We start from the raw sequence: 18842 nt of genomic DNA, 5'->3' as shown, positions 1-18842 counted from the left end.
ACAGTCCAGGTAGAACATTAGTAAACCCATAATAGTTATAGTTTAGGAGAATGCTATTCATTACTTTTAGTACAATGAAGCACACAAGGAGTCAGTTCATACATGAATCAAACAAACAGTGAAGAGAATCAAACAATACCAAAACAAAACATAACAAAGAAGTTAGGTTGTTATAGCATGAGAACACACACAAGATCTAATTATACCAATGAATCACTAACTCATTGTTTTAAACAAAAGGTGATAGTTATATTGGGTGTACATGATCATATAGCTTTAATGTGAATTACATGGCTTTCAAGAAATTGCGGGGTCGCGTTTGGTTCCCTTAATCTCTTGACAGGGAGAGTGTCTAGTAGGGGTTCTAGCCTTCACATTATGACCATAATAAAACAAATATGTTTTTAGGTTATTAGTACATCCGCATTTCATTATAAACGACATTTGTGTACTTACTTTTCCCATTACTTTCATAAAGTGACAGTACCACTTGAAAGTTGAACTATTTTCTAGTCAAGATAGTTATAAACTAGGGAGAATATACTTTTACATTCGAAAATAGGAATAGTCGAGTCTAGCACATAATAGAAGATGCCTTGGTATACAAAACTAGGAACTTCCCAGTAAAGGGTTTAATCCATTTTATTAATCCAGTACAATTTTAAGGACTTTAGGTGAGTAACTCTATAATACCTTAGTTTATACACCATGTTTATATATAAAACCAATACCCAATAGGTAGTTAGATGTGTGTTTCTGTCTTACTTCCTATTCCCCTTTGGGTTGTGGGCTTAGGGCAGATTCACTCAATTAACTTTCTATCCGATATTGGATTATATATAGCAGTATAAACTAAGCTATTATAAAAGTAGTCACTGTGGTCACCATTTTTACTATAAGAAATATAGGTTTTCATAAAGAACTTTTCATTAAATATAAAGGAACCATTACAATTAACTCCATGAGTAACAAGTGAATACACCAGGGTTATATATGATAACGATCTAACAACCAATGGGATGTGTGCTATCCGCCTTACTTTCTGTTCCCCGTTGGGTTGTGAGCTTAGGACAGATACGCACAATCGATTGTTTGTTTACTCTGAGTTTTATGTAACTTGTACCCACTTAGTACCCATAGAAAGAATTATAGTGTCATTTTACTTAACTTTCATTCAAGTAGGAAATATATGATTTTCTAGGAGGAACAGGCGAACCTTTTTAAAAACAAAACTTACAGCTTACACCACTTTTACATATGCATTTTCAAACAACATTTTACAGCTTACTCACATCACTAAAATCTTATGAACTCAACAACTTAATTGCTGATCAACTCTTTCAAATAACTTGTATTCTCAGGAGACTATTAGACAGGTGCTCGTGCTGGGGATTCAGAAGATGAAGCATTATGGCTTCAAGTCTTATTTTGTTATTTGTGTATGAATTCTATGTTTTGTGAACACACACATTGTAAACACTTTCTTTCTAAATGAAATGGTTGTTCATTACTTGCTTACCATATACATACCTCGTGAAACTAAACATGACATCCTCCACCCCTGAACGATTTCGCCGTTCCGGTTTTGGGGTGTGACACCCAAAGGTTTAGGACTAATGGGACATAGCCATTGTTTTTCTCCATTCATCGATCATCTCATGTTTGACTGAATAAGAGGTTATTGAGCCATTTAGATGCACACAAAATTTTGAACCAAATGCTATGAGTTTGACATATCCATAATATGCCTTGTTTTGGAGTCATTAAGAGGCTTATCCAACAACCCCTAAGCTTATTAGAATATAAGGATGACGGTTCTTTATTAGGTTAGGTAGTATGAGTAGTGATCATGAAGTCCTAAAAGTAGGAGACATGAAATTAGGGACATCGTCACTACCCAACTAGGACTTATCACCGATTGGATGGTACCAATTCGATTTCAAGGATTCCGGCTTTTTAGGGATTTATTGAAAAAGGAAGAATTTTTGTCTGTTTCATAGAGTCGTTCAACCTTAGCTTACTGCTTGAGAATCTTTATTTCTCTAGGAAAGCCTTATTATAGGCATTGAGGTACCGACAATTCTCATCATACAGGTCTCTATTTTTAAGGTCCTTATCAAGGGTGATCCGAACCATATCAAACTCAATTTGACGACTGGCGACTTTGTGAAGAGATTACCTTAGAAACTTAATAGTTTTCTCATAAGGCCTTTCAAATGTTTAAGATTTTGAGAAACCTTAAACATCTTATGACCATGGATATTAGGGTCCCAAATAAAAGCTACCACCTTCTTTAAATCTTTCTTATATGTAAGAAAGTTATGAAATTTAAATGGTTTAGGTTTAAATAGGTAGCAGGATGGGAATGAGATCATACAAGGGATATGATATGAAGTATAATAATGGATGCATGTAACCTGATCAGAAGGGAAATAAGAGAGGAACTATGATTTTCCCATAACATACTCAATATTCTTAAGAAGGCCATTGTCACCACTAGGATTTTGGGTTCAAGTGTAAGAAGGGTCTTTCAAGTCAAGGTTCTGTACCCCAATCAATTAAGATAGTCACAAAAGTCATTCATGCCTTGAGAGATACTAGAGACACCAAAAATGATATCTTTAATACTAAGGGTAGAACAATATCTCCTAAAATGATCCAAGGGGAATTCTTTACCACATGCTTGTAAGCATAGATAGGGTCACTTAAGGGATGGCGTTGCATGTGGTTATTATAAGCATAAATAAAGGATGTTATTGAAGTCACATAGTTTTCCAAGGTAATGCATGACTTGGTTAATAACACTAAGAAGCATCATATAAACCTTAAGAGGGTTCCAATAAAAAATAATACAGGTACCTCTAGGGCTTTGGAAACTTTGAGAGGGTTCCACTATGTTGCCTGTCCCACTTGGCGCAATGGCCCTAACCGTGATAGCCTTTGGTGTTGGTATCGGAAGTCTTCGACCTTTTGGCCTAACCCACAACTTCTTGATTATGTCATTTAGGGTCTTACACTATGAGAAACTCACAAACTGCCTAATGTCATCCCTCATCATATAATGATATCTCATCTTCCTCATCTCCTCATCCATAATGTACTGCGGAAACCAGTAATGCCCTCTCCTTGAATTTGGTGATGATCTCCGCCATAGTCTTGGTATTATGGCGAAGGTCCTAGAGCTCCCTCCCTAACTGTTGCACCACTATAGCTGGTGCAAACTCCATCTGAATCTCTAAAAAAAGTCCTCCCATGTCATCTCTGTTGGGTTTTGAGCAATCTAACACTTCCTAAGTGTGCATGCAACCCTAATAAACCTTGGATCTATGTTTGTCTAAATACATGCAAAATAATAATTTTCCAAGGTTTATAACCTATCTAACATGGCATGGGGAACATTTCAACATAAAAGAGTTAGAAGAGATTACATACCTTTTGGTGAGTTGGGTTCTAAGGAGTTTGAGGGCCAAGCACCAATAGTGTGAATGCCTCAAATGGAATCACAAACACCACAAACTCTTGGAAAACTTTGATGAGAGTATACACCTTGTATAAATCGGCCACACACATGCACACACACACTAGTTCACTAGTTTTTTCTTAGGCTCCATTTCATGCTCCATAAGCATGCTTATATAATGTGCATGGTTAGGGTGAAACCCTAATAACCCATGTCTTTTCCTTTTCCAAGGATCCATGGGTTAAAAGCTCCATGGATCATCCATGGACTTCCACATAAGCCTAGCCCATTAACAAATGAGTATTAGCCCACACTATATAAAACAAATATCCCATAATTTAATTAGTATTCCTTTTAATCTCTAAATTAATTCATAATTAATTTAAGACTAAAACTAATTAAATAACGTAACTTCATATTAATATATTATAACTCATAATATATTAATAAACATATGTGTATAACTCTCATAAAATTATCCATAATAGTTTGGATGAGATGCAACCCAAATGGACCATGCCGGTCGGGTCAAGTATATACCAAATAAGTTATGGACTTAGACACCTTATCCAACAGACTCCCACTTGGATAAGTCTAATAACTATATTTGCCTATAACTTCAGGAACCAACCAACAATCGTAGCTCTCGAAAACTCCCTCGAACAATGAAGACTCTGTCGAACTATGAAGCGCCATTTTAGATAAGTGATCACATAATCCTCTGTTCTCATGATATCAGCCGGACAAACACATGGAACTATGTCTTGCTTATTGTCTAGCAGTTGTTTCTCGATTTTCCGATTTGTTTGACGAAGAACTTCACTGAACACATCGGTTTAGTTCTGACCAGGCCTGGTACATGGGTCAACACAAAATCATCGAGGGGCCCAGATATCGCTTCTATTTCTAGAAGGAATAGATAAACTTCGACTGATATGCTTGTTCTACTACTTATTGAATTGTACACAAAGGCACGTTTTATAACATCAAGTTACTGATGCGTTTACGTGCAATCAATGCACAACCAACTCATAGGTAACAACTCATATCTCTAGGTTTAAAGATTTATATGATGTTATCGTCTCACGATCACTCGAGATAAATTCCATGAAGTGATACAAGTGAGCGTGGGTTTATACCAATACTCATAACTTATGAGTACTCATGAATGTTGCAGCAACCATTGCCATGTCTAAACACCTTTAAGGCATCTACAAACCCAATTCATGACAATCTTGATTCATACCTACTTCCGACGTATGATCGATTGTGGAGGTTTGAATAAATTAATTATTCTGGAAGTCAAAACATGCAAAACTGAAACAATAGTAAATAATTGACAATGATAGTAACACCTTACTCATAAATAAATCACAAATTTTATTCATCATCAAACGTCGATTACATTTTACAAGTTTCAGGAAAACTATCTAATCTGTAAAACTAATATCGTCCCTCAGACCGATGCGTCTCGCATGCTGAAAATTCTTAACCCTCGTCAGTCCCTTCGTAAGGGGATCTGCAGGATTCTCATCCGACGATATCCTCCTTGTCACAAGGAGTCCTTCTTCAATCTTGTGTCTTATGAAGTGATATTTTCTGTCAATGTGTCGGGATCTGCCATGATCTCTTGGTTCCTTGGCTAAGGTAACCGCACCATTGTTGTCACAGAAAATCTCTATAGGTTCCTTAATAGCTGGTACAACTCCAAGGTCTCCGATGAAGTTCTTTATCCATATCGCCTCCTTCGCTGCTTCACTCGCTGCTATATACTCTGATTCACAAGTCGAATCAGCCACCGTCTCCTGTTTGGAACTCTTCCAAGAAATTGCCCCTCCATTTAAGGTAAAGATCCAGCCTGACTGAGAGCGGAAATTATCCCTATTAGTCTGAAAACCAGCATCACTATACCCTAATATTCTCAAGTCATCACTGCCACCAAGGGTAAGGATCCAATCCTTAGTCCTCCGTAGGTACTTGAGAATGTTCTTTACCGCGGTCCAATGAGCCTTGCCAGGGTTCCCCTGATACCTGCTGACCATGCTCAAAGCAAATGCCACATCAGGACGGGTACAAGTCATAGCATACATGATCGAGCCAACTGCGGAAGCATATGGTAATTGGCTCATCTCAGCTATCTCTGCCTCTGTACTCGGACTCTGAGTCTTACTCAGTTTGGTATTGCTTTGGATCGGTAAATCTCCTTTCTTGGAATTCTCCATGTTGAACCTTTTCAACACCTTATCCAAGTAGATACTCTGACTAAGTCCAATTAGTCTTCTACTCCTTTCTCTTAATATCCTTATCCCTAGGATATAGGTAGCCTCCCCTAGGTCCTTCATAGCAAAGCACTTCCCAAGCTAGGACTTAACCTCCTGCAAGGTTGGGATGTCATTTCCTATGAGTAGTATGTCATCCACATACAGTACCAAGAAGCTAACTATACTCCCACTAGCTCTGACATACACGCAAGACTCATCTTCGCTTCTCAAGAAGCCAAACTCTTTTACCTTCTCATCAAAACAAAGATTCCAGCTACGACATGCTTGTTTTAATCCATAAATGGATTTCTCAAGCTTGCATACTCTATTAGGGTACTCTGCATTGACAAAACCCTCTGGCTGATTCATGTACACATCCTCAGCCAACTTTCCATTAAGGAAAGCGGTTTTGACATCCATTTGCCATATTTCATAATCATGAAATGCTGAAATGGCTAACATAACCCTAATAGACTTAATCTTTGCTACCGGCGAAAAGGTTTCATCATAATCAATACCTTGAGTTTGAGTAAAACCCTTCGCAACCAGTCGAGCCTTATAAGTATGCACTTTTCCTTCCATGTCGGTCTTCTTCTTGAAGATCCATTTGCACCCGACTGTTTTACGGCCTGGTACATTGTCAACCAAGTTCCAAACTTGATTGTCATACATGGACTGTATCTCGTTGTCCATAGCCTCCTTCCATTTAGCAGACTCCGGGCCTGCCATGGCTTCCTTAACACTGCTAGGTTCATCTAAATTTACTAGTGTACTATCACTAATAAACGTATCACCTTCCGTAGTAATATGAAAACCATAATAAAACGAAGGTGTGTTCCTAACCCGTGTGGAACGCCTCGGAGGTACAGACTCGTCAGCTGGATCAACAGGAGTTTCCTCCTCAGGTTGATTGCTAGTGTCTGAGGTTCCTTCACCAATTGATTCTTGAATTTCTTCAAGATCAATCCGCCTCCCACTGTCTCCTTGGCTTATAAATTCTTTCTCGCGAAAGATCCCTCTTCGTGCTACAAAGACCACATTCTCACTGGGTCTGTAGAAGAGGTAACCGAAGGATTTCTGTGGGTAGCCGATGAAAATACACCTTTCACTTCGGGGTTCAAGCTTATCATGAGTTTCACGCCTCACGAAGGCTTCGCAACCCCAAACTTTGATGTGGTCCAAATTGGGAACCTTCCCAGTCCACATCTCATGAGGTGTTTTGGTAACCTTCTTTGTAGGGACTAGATTAAGGATATGGGCGGCAGTCTCTAAGGCATACCCCCAAAAAGAGATTGGTAACGAAACTCGACTCATCATAGAGCGAACCATGTCCAACAAGGTTCGATTACGCCTCTCAGCTACACCATTCAGCTGTGGTGTCCTGGGAGGAGTCAATTGTGAGACAATCCCACACTCCTTAAGATAGTCAAGGAACTCGGTGCTAAGATACTCACCACCTCGATCGGATCGAAGCATCTTAATGTTCCTGCCCAATTGATTTTCTACTTCCTGCTTGAATTCCTTAAACCTTTCAAAGGTTTCGGACTAATGTTTGATTAAGTAGACATACCCATATCTACTAAAATCATCAATAAAAGTCACATAATACCGATTAGCGTCCCTTGTGGAGGTTTTGAATGGCCCACATACATCAGTATGTATTATGTCCAACAAACCCTCACGCCTCTCACAAGTTCCAGTGAAGGGTGATTTTGTCATTTTTCCAAGTAGACAAGATTCACAACTATCATCTGATTTAAGGTCAAATGATTCCAAGACTCCACTCTTTTGGAGTTGGCCTATGCGTTTCTTGTTTACATGTCCAAGATGACAATGCCACAATGATGCTTTATCTAGGCTAGTAGAAGAATCAATATACAACACATTATTTCCTAAGTTGTCTACAATCGACACAGTTTCATACACGCCATCACAAGGTAATTCTTTAAAATAAAACACATTATTAAAGAGAGCATTAATACCACCACATTCATTATCAAACGAAAAGGTAAAACCTTGTTTGTACAAAGCATGAAAAGAAATAATATTCCTCGCCATTTCAGACGAGTACACACATTTATTCAAATCTAATTTTAACCCATTATTAAGCAACAAAGTATAAACTCCAATCTTGGAAACAGGTGAAGCCTTCCTATTCCCCATGATTAGGTTTATCTTCCCGTGCTCCACATCCTCACTTCTTCTTAGGCCCTGCAAATCAGAACATAGGTGAATACCACATCCTGTATCAAGCACCCAAGAGTTAGAATATGTTGAGTAATTAGACAATATAGTGTAAATACCTGCATAGGTGGGTTTCACTTTCCCATCCTTTAGATCCTGCAAGTACTTAGGGCAGTTTCGCTTCCAGTGTGCCTTTTCATGGCAATAAAAGCATTCAGCATCCTTGGGAATGGCAGAAGGAGTGACAGAACCGTTCTTAGTCTTTGATGAGGAGCCTTCAAGAGACTTTCCCTTGGTATCTTTTTCCCTTTGCCTTGCCCAATAGCTAGAACAGGGGTAGAAGTTGGAGTAGGAGTAGTAGAGGTAACAACCGCTTTACCCTTAAGACCGGTTTCAGCGGTCTTCAAGAGTCCTTGAAGCTTGCTGAGGGTAACTTCCTCCTTATTCATATGATATGTCATTCGAAAATGATCATAACAAGAAGGCAAGGAGTGCAAAATGATGTCAATTGCCAACTCCTCGGGGATGTTAACATTCAGCTTCAGCAAACGGTCCACATACCTTTGCATCTTTTGCATGTGGCCCGTGACGGATTCACCATCCTTCATGCGGGTAGTTATTATGGAGGAGATTATTTCATACCTCTTGACGAGCACTCTGATGGTACCTTTCCATCAGGTCTTGGTGCATCTCAAAAGGGTAGAAATCTTCATACGACTTTTGGAGCTCGGCTGTCATCGTGGCCATCATGATACATGCCACCTTAGTAGCATCTCTCTCATGAGTCCTGAATTCAGCGATCTCCTCAGGAGTAGCAGTAGACTCATCAAGTTCTTTTAACTCCTTATCAAGGACATATTCCTTGTCCTCGTAACGAGTAACCATCCTGATGTTCCTAATCCAATCCATGAAGTTGGAACCATCAAAGATGACCCTCCCACAAAGATTCATGAGAGAGAAAGAACCAGTTGGGTTAGAGCCTGAAGCATTAGTGTTGGAAGACATCTGAAAGAAGAAAGTAAGTTTAGATTAGATATTTAGGATCCTTAATAAGACACCCAAATGTAATATTAAGGCTAGGATCCAATCACAATATATTACACTTAGAAGAGGGATGCCGTAATCTAAGTAATAATATATTTGAAAGGTAGGTGAATGACGATTCACCAATTTCCACCATGAAAACGAAATGATTTATTAGGTTTAATTAGATTTCAAATTCCTAGATTCTTTTGAGATTCATTGAACTTTTCAATGGCATGTTTCAATCTCGATTGTGCCCTTCAAGTTTTGTGACTGGGATGCCGAGGATCACAAAACAAGGTGTGAATAACCATGCTAATTCACTTGGTACTCTTAATATTATCACCTAATCAATGTGCCGGTTAACCACACACGCTCCATTGATCTATGACAAACATTAAGTCACCCTTCGTGATCCTTACTAGTCCTAGTTAGTGTGCCGGTTAACCACACACGCTCCACCAACGACTTGGTAAGGTACAAAGTGTGAATTCCATGGATTAGCACCATGTTCACATTTTCCTAAAATAACTAAGATTGGGAATTAAAAGAGTTTAGTTATTTTATAATATTCATTATACTTTTAATGAGGATTTAAAGTCATTGTTCTACCCGTTCGGCTAACGACCCTCCACCGATCAAGCAAGCGGTGGGTGAGAGTATACACCCATTAAGTCGCCATTTTATAGGCAACAACCTTATACCCACCTTATAGACCGGCTTCGTGAATGAGGCCTACTAACGGTAAAACGACTTATTCTTATACATATATATAATAATTAACCATTAATGTTATAAATAGTATAAGGGTTGAATTTTAACTATTAAAACTCTAAGGTTTGGAATTAAAGTTTATTAAAGTGTGTGAAACTTTACAAATTCCAAAACTTGAGGGCAAGTTTTGTAACTTTGCAAAACTCTTCATTTCATAACTTATGAATTAAAGGTTTATAAAAATGAAGACTCTTCATTTTCATGTAACTTATGTGTTTTAAGTGTGTGTTAAATGAAAGTGACCTTTGGTAATCCATAACTTGAGGACAAATTATGGACTCCATTAAAACACATAAATGATAAAGAATTAATCCTAAACAATTCAGCAAATAATTCCTATCATTTTCTAAATTCATAAGAACATGAACATGATCATCAAAAATTCAAGAATTATATGAACACATAAAATCATGGAATTTTGATATATGCTATTGTAAATGGATTAGAACAACCATTACTCCAACTAAAATAAGTTTTATAACACCAAAACAATTTAGGGTAATGTTTCTAGTCCATTTCCAGCAGCAAAAGTCGAGATTCTGCATTCTTTCGATCCTACTCGTCGAGTGCATGAACTGACTCGTCGAGTAGGTTGAATTTTGCCTTGGACTCGTCGAGTCCCCCCAATGGACTCGGCGAGTCCACCATGCAGACAGCAACGATTTCGACTTTTTTCACTATTTTGCATCAAGTATCAAACAAGCAAGCCTAGGCTCTGATACCACTGTTGGGTTTTGAGCAATCTAACACTTCCTAAGTGTGCATGCAACCCTAATAAACCTTGGATCTATGTTTGTCTAAATACATGCAAAATAATAATTTTCCAAGGTTTATAACCTATCTAACATGGCATGGGGAACATTTCAACATAAAAGAGTTAGAAGAGATTACATACCTTTTGGTGAGTTGGGTTCTAAGGAGTTTGAGGGCCAAGCACCAATAGTGTGAATGCTTCAAATGGAATCACAAACACCACAAACTCTTGGAAAACTTTGATGAGAGTATACACCTTGTATAAATCGGCCACACACATGCACACACACACTAGTTCACTAGTTTTTTCTTAGGCTCCATTTCATGCTCCATAAGCATGCTTATATAGTGTGCATGGTTAGGGTGAAACCCTAATAACCCATGTCTTTTCCTTTTCCAAGGATCCATGGGTTAAAAGCTCCATGGATCATCCATGGACTTCCACATAAGCCTAGCCCATTAACAAATGAGTATTAGCCCACACTATATAAAACAAATAGCCCATAATTTAATTAGTATTCCTTTTAATCTCTAAATTAATTCATAATTAATTTAAGACTAAAACTAATTAAATAACGTAACTTCATATTAATATATTATAACTCATAATATATTAATAAACATATGTGTATAACTCTCATAAAATTATCCATAATAGTTTGGATGAGATGCAACCCAAATGGACCATGCCGGTCGGGTCAAGTATATACCAAATAAGTTATGGACTTAGACACCTTATCCAACAATCTCTACCATCCTTGCTATCACCACGGCTTGGGTAACCTCCTACCACTAGTCCTACGCTCTGTCCCTCAGCAAGCAGGATGTGAATCCCACCTTTTCCCCCTGAGGGCAAGAGCTCGTTCGCTAAGCATTCTCCATGTCACCGATCCAACGTCAGCTAGCAATGGGGTCCTTAACCCTAAAGAACTCAAGTGCCCTACACGTATTGAACTCCTTAAATAAGGGAGCTCGATCCCTAATCTGACCCATAGCAATCTCGACTCGAAATGACATGATCTACTCCTCCATGAGCTCAAGAATCCCCTCCTTGATGGTACCAAAAATCATAGGGGTAGAATCAAGTATGCCTCAAGTAACCTCAGCTACAGTAAGCTCATGTAACCTCTCATCAATCAGTTCAACACATGAACCCAAACCAGAGTAAGAACCTAAACAAGAACCTCTTCGACTAGTCATCACCATCCTCGAACTAAAAATACAAAATAAAAGAAATAAATCAAAGAGATTTGAGGGGAATCCTCAACATTAGCCTCCTTAGAATTTCCATATATTCACTCATCTTAGGTATAGATCCTATGCTTCCAGTAGTACTGTCCTAATACTACCTTTCACACATACCTATACCATCCCTAAGTCCAGTTTGATTCCTCTAAGTTACCATATTACAACCATAACAATCTATGTTGCACAACATACACATCATAGACCCTTTTAGGGACTCTAAACCAGTAACATCTGAAAAATACGGGCCAAAAATTTCGTTTTTAATTAAGTGATTTGAAAAAGTGTTTGTAACAAAATATCACACAATCATAATATTTGATAAAACATGTATCATGGCTGTAAACCAAAACATAAATCATGAAAATGTCAGAGTACAAATTCCTAGAATGACTCTTGGTGCGGAAATCAAAAGAGCGTGTGTGATGCGCCGCTACCGCACCAGCTCCTTCCCCTTGACAGAAGAGGTACCTGAAACAACAACTGAAAACCGTAAGCACGAAGCTTAGTAAGTTCCCCTCGCCCCCTGTACCACATACCATATAATCACATAGCATACATACTACCAGGAAATTCTGGGGTGCCTGACCTACCAGGTACGGCCATTATGGGGTACCGACCTACCCATGTCAAGCCATTCTGGGGTGCTGACTACCCATGCCAAGCCGTTTTGGGGTGCTGACTACCCTTCGGTCCTAACAACCGAACCTCGGAGACTATTTCACCCGCTACTACTACTATCACATATAACATATCCTAAACATATTACCAGACATATCTGGGGTGCCTGAGCTACCCTTCGGTCCTAACAACCGAACTCGGGGACTAGTCCCCTCTTACTACCTCTATCGCATATAACATAACAATCCAACATGCAAACACATCATCACATACTGTTAGACGTACCTGGGGTGTCTGACTGCCCTTCGGTCTTAACAATCGAACTCTACTACTATCACATACAACAGATCATGCTAGTTAATAATATATAAGGTAGTAGCAAACCTAGATGATATCACAAAGACAATCATCTATCATACGTCTCCTACTGGTGGGTCGGCATAGTGGCCTTAGACCTACCGCTACTGGAAGGTAACTCACCTCGAAAGTAGCTGTTGAAGTCTGCTTGCTGAGCGCCTGACTGCTAAATCGCAAATCCTCCGGCTATAAACCATAAACATAGGTTAAACACCCATAAATACCCTTAGGTCAAAAGACTGAACCTCCTTTGGTCCAAGGTCAACTCCTTGGTAAAAGTTAATGTCCATTTGACTGGACTCACCGAGTCATGGCATAGACTCGCCGAGTCCTTCTCCTATTAACCCGACCCTACTCGACCAATCCTTCTTCCCACTCACTGAATCAACCTTAACTCATTACATGGGATGATTGAACTGACTCGTGACCCAACTCACCGAGTTTGAAGAACAACTCGCCGAGTTCCAGGCAATCTTCATAGGACTCGCCGAGTTGTTCATCCAACTCGCCGAGTCTAAGGACATCTTCATGGAACTCGCCGAGTCCCTATGACCCATTTCCCATATAGGCCAAATCTGAGACATGCAACGCTTCAAAACCACAGATCCATGTTCCTTGAGCATGCTTATCACGTAAAGCTGCAAACTTTACGTGCATGCATGGCCCTATAAGCTCATAAGGCCAAAACCAAACTCTTAATGAGGTCATACACTCAATGGGGACCTCAATCACTTCAACCACATAAACTTTATGCTTCTAATTCATCCAATAAGTCTAGATCTGAATTCCTTTTGGATCATTAAGCACAACACATGGACTTTGGTGTTTTAGGGCTTGAAAACCTCCAAATTGGGACAAAAATGGTAACTAACGACCTAAAGATCAAGGTAGGGACTTTTCTACCTGAATGGAAGCTTCTACATGAGTAGAGTTCGGATCTACTCCTTTCCTTGCACTCTTCAACCACCTCTTTCTTCTTCTAAGCTCTAAACCTTCTTCACAAAGCCAAAAACACTCTCAAGAACAATATGGGGGCTAGGGTCTCGCTCTACTGCTCTCTGGAAGTGTTAGGGAGAAAGGAGGCCAAGTTAGAATGTTTAAATAGGGTGCAAACCCCCGGATTAGGGTTTTTACCCAAACAGGGTCTACTCGCCGAGTCCGGGGACCGACTCGCCGAGTCCAAAGTCCAATTCGCGCGCCTTAACCCACTCCTACTCGGCGAGTTGGCCCATCAACTCGCTGAGTCCAAGGCAAAATGCATTATTTTAAAAATGTAAACAACAAGGAGTATGTACCGGGAACCAGGTGCTACAAATCTCCCCCACTTATCTTATACTTCGTCCTCGAAGTCTGCTGCTCGATCCTGAAACAACTCGGCATAGTGCTCTATCATCTCTTCCACCGGCTCCCAAGTCCACTCCGAATGCTTCCGGTGCTGCTATTGCACATTCACGAGTTCCACCCTTTTGTTCCTCAGATCCTTCGACTTCCTATTTAGGATTTCCATAGGCCGCTCGATGTAATTCAGACTGTCGTCGACCTGAATATCCTCCAAACACTTCCACAACTAAGAGACGTGGAAAGTGTTGTGGATCTGGCTTAGTTTGGCTGGTAGATCCAACCTATACACCACCTTGCCCACCCGGGCTACAACCGTGAATGGCCCGATGTACCTCGGGCCTAACTTACCCCGCTTTCTGAATCGGATGATGCCTTTCCATGGCGACACTTTTAAAAGAACCGTATCCCTGACTTGGAATTCCAAGTCTGAACGACGCTTGTCGGCGTAACTTTTCTGCCGACTCTGAGCAGTCTGAAGCCTGCTCCGGACCTGCTGAATTTTTCTCTGTCGTCTGGAGCATCACTTCGGTGCTTCCCATGACCATCTGGCCAACCTCTCCCCAACATATCGGGGTCCTGCATCTCCGTCCGTACAACATCTCGAAGGGAGGACGGTCAATACTCGCGTGGTAGCTGTTGTTGTATGAGAACTCAACTAAGGGAAGGTAGGTATCCCAACTAACCACCGAAATCTAGCATGCATGCCCGTAACATATCCTCAAGAGTCTGGATGGTCCGTCACTCTGACCATCCGTCTGCGGGTGGAAGGCAGTGCTAAAATGCAGACGAGTGTCCAACTCATCATGAAACTTCTTCCAAAACCTGGAAATAAAACGCACATCTTTGTCTGAAATCACCGATACTGGCACCCCGTGCCGCGCCACTATCTCCCTGATATAGATATCGGCCAACTTCTCGGCCGAGATGCTCTCCTGAATCGGAATAAAATGGGCACTCTTGGTAAATAAATCCACGATTACCCATATAGAACCCATTCCTCGCCCGGTCCTGGGAAGCTTCATGATAAAATCCATCGTAATATCTTCCAATTTCCACAACAGGATATCCAATGGCTGCATCTTGTCGTGCGGTCTCTGATGCTCGGCCTTGACCTTCCTGCAGGTCAAGCACTGCTCGATGTACCAAGCCACATCCCGCTTCATGCAGGGCCACCAATACTCCAGACGAAGATCCCTATACACCTTCGTCGCCCCGGGATGAATGGAGAATCGGGATTTGTGCGCCTCCTCCATCAAGATCTGGCGCATGCCTCTGAGGTATGGCACCCATACCCTACGATGTAATGTTAATAATCCCCTGCTATCATAGTTGAAGGAGGAAACCTAACCCACTATGCGCTCACTCTTCCGATGTTCCTCCTTCAGGGCCTCCTGTTGGACCTCCCGAATCCGCTCCAAAAGCGGAGTCACCACTGTCATCCGCATGCAAATATCCCTGATCGGCGCTATCTTGAGGTCGAAGAACACCTCTCCCAACTCTAAATCATGTGTCTGGTAGTTCGCCTCGTGCGGCTTCAGCTGCCTCGAAGCGTAGGCTATGACGTGTCGTCTCTGCATCAGCACTACGCCCAACCCCGAAATGGACGCGTCACAATATACCACAAAATCCTCCACGCCCTCTGGCAAGGCTAAGATTGGCGCCTCGCACGATCTTTGACTCAGAACCTCGAATGCTGCCTGCTGCTCAGGCCCCCATCGAAAGACCACAACTTTCTTAGTCAACCGTGTCAGGGGTACAACTATTTTGGAGAAGTCCCGAATTAATCTCCGATAGTATCCCGCTAAACCCAGGAAACTCCGAATCTCGGATGGAGACTTCGGAACCTCCCATCTCATCACGACCTCTATCTTGGCTGGGTTGACCAGTATACCATTCTGACCAGTATACCATTCTGGTTGACAAGGTGCCTAAGGAATTGCACCTCGCGCAACCAGAACTCGCACTTGGAGAACTTAGCGTACAATCTCTCCCTCCTCAGAGTCTCCAAAACCTCTCTCAGATGCTCCTCGTGCTCCTCCTGCGTCTTGGAATAAACCAAGATATCATCAATGAAAACTATTACAGATCGATCCAGCATCGGTCTGCATACACGGTTCATGAGGTCCATGAACGCGGCAGGAGCATTGGCAAGCCCGAACGGCATCACCACGAACTCATAATGGCCATAACGCGTCCGAAACGCGGTCTTCTGCTCATCCTCCTCTCTGACCCTCATCTGATGATAACCTGAACACAAATCGATCTTGGAGAACCAAGATGATCCTGCAACTAATCAAAGAGGTCGTCAATCCTCGGGAGCGGGTAACGGTTCTTCACCGTTACCTTGTTCAGCTCCCGGTAATCTATACACATCCGATGCGACTCGTCCTACTTTTTCACAAACAGGATCGGGGCTCCCCAGGGTGAACTGCTCGGTCTAATGTATCCCTTGTCTAACAACTCCTGTAGCTGTGTAGACAACTCCTGCATCTCAGGAGGAGCCAACCGATACGGTGCCTTGGCTATCGGAGCCGCACCAGGGACTTGGTCGATCCTGAACTCTACCTGTCGCTCCGGAGGTATTCCAGGAAGCTCCTCTGGGAACACGTCAACGTAGTCTCGCACCACTGGAACGTCATTCACCGTCGCCTTACCTGCCTCCTGGGTATCCACAACATACGCGACATGTCCCACACAACCCTGCTGAAGGTAGCGCCTAGCTCTCGCTGCTGAACATACTGTGGGTCCATGTTGTGGCCTCTCGTCGTGGATCACCAACTCTCCCCCGCTTGGGGTCCTGATTCGCACTAGCTTCTGTGCACAATCTATCACCGCCCCATTAGAGCTCAACCAATCCATGCCTATAATCACCCTATTCCCATGCAACGGAATGGGAACCAAATCCACCAAGTAGCGCTCCTCGAATAATCTCATAACACAATCTCTGAACACCGCTGATGCCCGCACCGATCGATCATCGACTATTTCTACCTCTAAAGGGCAATCCAACATGCATGAAGACTCAATAAACTTCTTGCTAAGCGCAAGAGAAACAAACGATCAGGTAGCACCCGAGTCAAACAACACCTGAACAGGGATACCGTTCACATGGAACGATCCTAAAGCATATACACTTAGCACAAATCAATAACATAACAGCATGAAAATGAAATAGAGGGAAAGAATCATACCCGTCACCACATCGGGTGCAGCGCGTGCCTCCTCGGTGGTCAGCTGAAATGCTCAGCTCCTCACCACTGGAGCCTCTGCCTTGCCCTGCCAGCCATCAGTGATCCGCAGGGTCGCTGGAGCTGGCGCATTCACTGGCGCGGGTGCTGTCAATTGAGGGCAATTGGCCTTCTTGTTGCCCCTCTGGTTGCAGTGAAAACACAACTCAGACGTCTATATCACAGGTGCAGGGGCGGTGCAATCCCTGCTGAAATGCCCCGACTTGCCACACTTAAAGCAGCCTGACGACCCCTGTCTACATGCCCCCTCATGAGGCCTGCCGCATTTCCTGCAGCGGCTCGGTCCTGAATGGCCTTTCGGCCTACCATATGATCCCTTGGGCTTCTTCCCTGAAGCCCCTCCTCTGTCTTCCTCTTCCGTATGTGCTCCAGATCTATCTCCCTCTCCCTCGCCCTGGCAATCATAGAGTCCAGGGTACGACAAGCTGAAAAACTGACATGCTCCCGAATACCATCTCGTAGCATGTCATGATAGCGGGTCCTCCTCATATCCTTATCACCCGCGTACTGGGGTACCAACAACGCCCTCTCCCGGAATTTGGGGGTGATCTCCGCCACGGCCTCCGTCGTTGGCCTCATATCTAAAAACTCCTTGGCCAGCTGCTAAAGCTCGATAGCTAGTGCAAACTCTGCCCTGAACCTGCTCACAAAGTCCGACCAGGTCATAGCCTCGACATTCGAGGCTCCCAACGAGTCACCAACGAACTCCCACCAATCCCTAGCTCTATCTCGTAAACACCCTGCTGCAAACCTCACCATCGGCCCCTCAGGGCAGAAGCTAGTCAACTGTGCAGACTCAATGTCTGTAATCCATCGCCTGGCAGCTATGGGGTCCTTTTCCCCATGAAAATCTGGTGCACCACTACCAATGAAGTCCTTAAAGGACAGTGTGCGAGATCCCGACTGGCCAGATGCCATGTTGCTCCTGAACGCCCTGAGGCGATCTTCCATCAACTCAACTATCCCCTCCTTGATCGACCCGAAGATGATGGGGGTCGACTCAAGTATGCCTCTAGTGATCTCTGACGCGATGAACTCGCGTAGCCTCTCATCTACTGGCTCGAAACCTAATCCCGAACCCGATCCCTCTCCTGAACTGCCAACTGTCGGCCTCGGACGCAGTACCACCATTCTGCAATACATAAATAACACCCATTAGTGATACTGATACCTCTTGGGGGATCCCCTTTACTACAAGTTCACCGGTCTTATCTTGGCTTTCATTGGTTCGGGTACTGATCCTCTACTTCCAGTAGTACGGGCCCATACTACCTTCCACATATATTCGTACCTTCTTCAAGGACTGTCTCAACTCCACCAGATCCCTTACACTACTATTGATCACTGCTATACTCATCCTAGGCTTACCCTAGGGAAATCTATGACTCCACCCTACCCGGTCCTCAGCTGCTGAAGGCCTCCGAGTAATTGCCACTTAGCTATTACCTGAATACCATTACATGTGATGAGGCTTAGATAATCCTTCGAGTAACAGACTTGTCCCTACAACGGTTAGACTCAAACAAGAGCTGCGCAATAGGGCCAAATCCAACACTGTAAGATTATTCAACCCTG

Source organism: Lactuca saligna, chromosome 3 (genome assembly GCF_052625555.1).
Source record: "Lactuca saligna cultivar CGN05327 chromosome 3, ASM5262555v1, whole genome shotgun sequence".
Taxonomy (NCBI): Eukaryota; Viridiplantae; Streptophyta; class Magnoliopsida; order Asterales; family Asteraceae; genus Lactuca; species Lactuca saligna.
The sequence above is the reverse complement of the archived record's forward strand: the minus strand, read 5'-3'. Positions refer to the sequence as shown.